The following is a 6,494-nucleotide window of genomic DNA, read 5'->3' as shown; positions in this document are numbered from 1 at the left end:
GGTATTAAATAGTCTAGGGAGGTAATAGGTCCTCATGAAAGTTTAGTATTGCAACAGCAAATCCGACCAAAGTTGAGATATTTTTCAGACCCTTATCCCTAAATAATAACTACTACTATTACTTTTTTTCTAATTTACGTTGTAGAAGTTTATCACCATCACATGATTACTTGTTCCACGTAGATATGTTTCTAATTTAAGATATGTATTAGTGAGTTAGTATATATTTTTTTGGTAACTTATCGATATTTTGCTATTATATCTTTAAAAAATAGTTATAATTCATCTTTTTAAGAGGTTAAATTAGATATCATATCAAATACTAAGTTTTCATTTTTAATTTGGTAATTCAATAGTATAATATCAAATAGCAAAATATCATATTTTAAACGTAAAGGGGAAATAACTGCTAAGATTGTGTGACTAAAAATAGAGAGAGATTTGTGGAGTGAAATAAGGAAAGGAAAAACATTGGTTGTGGGAGTTATGATTTATGCATCTTGTTGGGGGTTTGGGAGTAAAATAAGAGATTTTAGAAAATTTTAGAACTGGTAGAGAATAATGGGAATTATAGAGAAAAAAAGGTGTGTATATATATAATTTATCCTAATATTATTTATTTAGGAGGTCCACAATGAGTATTATGTTTTTCATTAAGAAGAATAAAACTTATTTGGTAAAGTATTTTAATTATATTCAATAACCTTTAACTAAGGATTCTAATTAGATTCAGTAACCTTTAATTAAGGGACATGTTTCCTTTATTACAATCGAAACTGTCCATAATTACCTAACTAAATTTAAACACTATTTTGTTTAATTAATTAAAAACAACTGAAATATACAAACAAGTTTCATTTTAGCTATTTAAACTATAATTATGCTGCGTAAATAGGCAAACTCTAGTTAAGGAAGCCTATTATGTTTCCTATGATAGCTATTTATGATTTTTTTCCTTTTTCGAAACCATAGTGAAGTCCATGGGGCTTGGTATTTGAATTGAGCTAGATTAAAAATGAAGCCTTTGTTGAAGTGATCAGGCCCAATACACTCCTTTTGGATTCAAGTCCTCAAACGAACTACTATACATATTTCAAAATCTTATGTATCTTACTTCTAATTAAGAGTTTTGTATCATATATTGAGGAAAATACTCTAAGATACACATATTTGTGCTACCAGATACACTAAAATAGGGAGAGAGGCGAGCGATATGGGAAAGGATGCGAGCGAGATTCGTTATGCATTCAGATACATGTGAATCACATTAGATACACCCTAGATACATGTATTTTTATGTATTTGGTGTGATTCGTATTTATCTAGCAACCAGATACATAGGAGAGAGGCGAGTGAGATGGGAGAAGTCAAGCGAGATTTGTCATGTATCCTAGATACATGTGAATCCACTCCGAAACAATGTATCTAGAGTAGATTACACCTAATTTTGACCCCATGTATCCCGAGATACATGTATTTGGACGTATCCAAACATATCTGGATGCACCATAATATGGTAAGATATGTCATATTGCAAACTAGAGTGTATCTAAGTAATAATGTCTTAAATTAGTGAGATTTGTGTTAGTTTCTCATTAATTTTTGCCATTTGTATCTCAGGTATTTATTTTTTTCCCCTTATCTATACAGACGTAATTCGTTCGACATATATTAAGAGACGTAACATCTCGAAAGTCATATCACCAAAATATATATGAGCTTACACACGAAAAAACTGAGAAAATCAGCCAATTTTCATTCTTTATTTATTGATGTTTCCCTATTTATTTTGATCTCCTCTCGGTGTTCTGTATCCGTATAACATCCGATTAAATTCGATCGACACTTCAATTTGATAAGATTGAAAATTCAATTATATACTAAATTTGAATTGGTCTTATTGAGAGTATTCGTCAGAAATTGATAAATTTCAATATCTAAAATATATCAAGATTGCGTAATGTATTATAGATCATTTCACAAAATGTCAACTGAATGATGTCTTTATGTATATCATTATTTCTTAATTAATATCATTATTCATAGTGCAATCATGCTTAGACATAAAATATTTCGTCCGTCTCAATTTATGTGTCGTAGACATTAGCCTACTTATATATTACCTTCTCGAGATTTTATTGAGTATGTTTAGATTTTTTGTTTGGTATCTGATAATCACACGAAAAATCGATCAAATTTGAATTTATATTGGGAAGTCTCATGTTGAGCATGGGTAAGACACGACAACTTCATATTCAGGAGGACTCAAATTTAAAATCTTTGATTAAAAATAAAAGAGTACTTTCCAGTGTACTAAAATTTTGTTTGGTATATTGTTATTGTTATTGTAGTCGACAATCATCAAGAAAAGTACCACCTTTTAATCTAACTATGCTGAAATTAGAAGAACAAAATATCTATAATTATCCAATCAAATTATGTTTATTACTTATTTCATCATATGTTCATAGAACTTAAAACTTAATTATAATTTTATTGAGTATTCCCATTATAAGTCCAAAAGTAAAACCTTTTTTGAGAAAAGAAAATCGTTGACTCTTTTTGTTTCTTCCATTTGCGTCATTTTTAAATATATAAAAAATTGACCTTGCTGGTTTTTTTTAAAATAAATAAATATATATATATATATATATATCAACCGTTCGAGACTGATTTTTTCGTTCAATAAAAACATGATATGTAACTTTTTAAAGCTAAAAATAAATTTTAATGAATGGGAAATAAATATAACTAGTTGCTATAATGGAAAAGTGGTATACTATAAAATGCAATTAGTCAAAATCTTTAATTTTAGACTGTTGACATATACATGGCTCATGAGTACAAGTAGTTTTAATTAATAATAATAATTATAATAATAATAATAATATATGAGGTACAAATATTATTGGACTTTACCTTTCTTAAATAAAAAAACACGTATTCACATTATCTTTTTAACTAATCCTATATTTGAGCATTCATTAATTTAATTAAAAGAAAGATTTAAAAGTAAAAAGTAACACGTTAACACGATGTTTGAAATTTTATTTATCAATTTGCTATATAAGTCTATGCGTAAAGTCGTTAATTAACATAGCAATATTAAATATATCATAAATTATCTTTTTCTTTTTTGGTTGATATATAAAATAATAAAATACTATAACACCCTAAATATTGCAAGATAATTCCAAAATATATACTAATTTTATTATGTTTATACTTTGTAGTGATCACTATTTTTCTCCAGTATTTTGATTGTATAAATATGTTTTATAATGTCGATAGATAAACTCGAACTCTTCTTGTTATGAGTATATTATATCCAATTCAAAGTATATCGCAACATTTTTTATTAGTGTATTTTTAACAATCGTCATGCTTATTGAATCATCAATAAGTAATTATTTATTTATTCTCAAAGAATAAAACGATGTAGGTGACGAACAATTAACCTAATTTTAACATTTTGCTTTTGTTTTCTTCTCACTCTGATGTATTTAATTTTTTCTAGTTACATATTTAATTAGTTGTCAACTTTGCTATCACTTTAAACTAATAGTAATTTTTATAATTTAGATAAACAAATGGTATTATTATAATTTATAGGTTGTAACGTATTAATAAAATAATCATATGCTAATTTAAATCAGACAAAATTCCTTGATTTGCTCACCACCCATACAAATACAAACAAAAAAAACTTAGATCACACATAATATTAATATATATACACTATAAAAACATATATTATGTAACATATAGATAGAGTCGATCCTATAAACCAATGAATGAGACTCCTAGTTCTGAAAAAGATGAGGATTTCTTGATCTATCGATCTCTCCCAACACAATATCTAACGCCCCGTTTAGATATGATTTGAAATGAGACTGATTTAAAACTGAAATTAGAAAACATCACACGTTAGGAAAACTATTAAAATTTATCTAATTTTTGTACAATATTAATATATTATCAAATGAGCAAATCATAGTTCATAAATAAGATATAAAAAGTCCTAATAAGTGTTGCAGCATCGATAAATCACATATCTCCATGTTCATTTTACAAATAAATATTTGCAATTATATAGTTTCAACAACATATAATTTTATAAAGATCAACTAGTCAACAATAGTACTAAGTAGTAACTAGTTATTCTTTCGTATAATTTTTTCACATGGTATGAACAATCTCTTCATGTGAACATGAGTCTTTTTATATAAAATTTAAAATGACCGATGGGTCTTTTTTTATAAAATATCAACTTATTAATTAAATTTTACATTTTAAAAATTTTTAAATCACAATTTGAAATCCTAAATCCCACTATTTGAAAATTTTTAAGATTTGAAATCATAATTTGAAATTGCATATGCAAACACCTACTTAATATAGTGGCGGATCGAGAAGTTATACAAGGCGATTCAAAAATATAGTATTTTAGATCAAAGAGATTTAATTCAACAACACCTTATATATAACAAAGAAAACAAAATGTTTTTTTTTATTTTAATTAGTAATTACGCAGTATATAACTAAAAAATCCTGCATCCTTTCCTTTAATTTATGATGAGAAATTGACTTCTTTTCCTGTTCTGTTCCATCAAAGGAATACACCTTATTTTTGACTTAGAAAAAAAATGCTATTATTATGTTCAAAGTAAAACACTATTTAATTTGCCTAGTCAATAAATTATTGTAAAAGGGAATTCTACTTTTTTCTTCTATATTCCATGTTCTAATTTCCAAGGCCATTCATTGCCAAAGACTTTCCCCATTTTGAATTTAAAATAAGTTGGAAAACTTTGTACTTTATTTGTATGAAATTTAAATTATTATTTTTTGTGATTTATAGTACTTTTATATAATTTTTAAATATATAAATTATATTTCAAGAATCTTAAAAATTATATCTCCAAATGCACGATTTAAATAAATAAGCTTGACTCTCGATATAAAATTATAAATTAAGATGGAAGGGATTATTAATCTTCAAATGCTACTTTAATTTTACCCAAAACTAATGAATAAATGCGACCTTCTAGACATGTCTTTGCATACTTTTTTTTTTTTTAAGTTTCCTACTCAATTTTGATATTAGTATTGGGGTCTACTAAATATTAATAAGCATGAAAGCGTTTTTTTCAGAATTCAAACTTAAAACAACGAAAAGATTTTGTCCATTCTATCACAACGTCCTATATTCGGTTTATTAAAAAATCAAATAACCTTTTCCTTCTAAACTTTTCTCCATATGATGAATAGTACTCTTTCCAACTTCTCTTTTTTTTATTTTCTTATTTTATTAACCAACCAAACAAAGTAATATTAAGGGTCAATTTTTTGTAATATACACAACAAAACAAGCTAGTAAAGGTAATGTGATTGAGAAGTAAAACAGACAAATTAATCTCTAATGAATTGTTACGTACTCATATAATGAAAGAAAACCGACTTTGACAAATAAGACTAAAATCCAATATAAAAGGAAGTCAGAATATGAAATTTATAAGTTTAAAATTTTAATTTATTTAAGATATTAGGACTCTATTGTAAACGAATGAGTGTTACGATAAAATTATGAATATTTTTTATTTATATTTCAATGATTTAGATTTGAGTCTTATTAGGTGCGTAGTCGCCTTTATTAAGATTTACTTTAATTCACAATGTGAAACTTTTCGAAATGTATCCAAATTTACTGGTCCTCTAATATAGGACACCAAGTGAAAATAAAATAAAAAAACAAATTGAAATTATTACTTTGAATTGAATAGTTAATTTGCAATTTGTAATTTATTTAAAAAATTAATAAGCCTATGAGAAGTATAGTATATAGACAGAGATTGGGGCAAAAACCTATTCTAATTTATTTTTATCTTAAAAAAAACAATTAGATGATGACAAGAATATATTATGACATAATTTAATTGTTTTCTTGTTGTCTTCTCCATTCTTATTTAGTTACAACTAGTATTATTTTACATTTTAATTGTTTTAATCATGTGGAATGTGGTTAGCAGGTACTCTAAACATATTATTTTTATTTAGTTCCACTAATAGATCAATAAACTTAAAAATTAGCGGTGACTATCAACAACACGATAAAAATCGTCTAAAACAATCCGTAATCACAAAAATCAAAATTAAAATTTATTAATATTTGAGGAACTTAAAATGCTAATATATCCTTTTAAGCAACTGTATTGCTTGTGGAGAGATAGCATTTGATTAAATATTTAATTGATGTACGACTACTTCATTTACTCTTTTAAAATCAATAAAATGAAAGAAGTCAGAAGAAATAGAACAATAATTTAATGCAAACCTAACCCAATCACTCATCTTTACACCTATAATGAGATACGATATGGGTGCGGCGGAGCCAAAAAATTTATTGCGCGTTCTTATTTTCGGGGTGTACGTATTAAAATATCAAAAAGTAGCTATACGTAAAAAATAATAAAAGAAGAGTCAACATATATATA

Source organism: Solanum tuberosum, unplaced genomic scaffold, assembly GCF_000226075.1.
Source record: "Solanum tuberosum cultivar DM 1-3 516 R44 unplaced genomic scaffold, SolTub_3.0 scf00155, whole genome shotgun sequence".
NCBI classification, from domain to species: domain Eukaryota; kingdom Viridiplantae; phylum Streptophyta; class Magnoliopsida; order Solanales; family Solanaceae; genus Solanum; species Solanum tuberosum.
The sequence above is the reverse complement of the archived record's forward strand: the minus strand, read 5'-3'. Positions refer to the sequence as shown.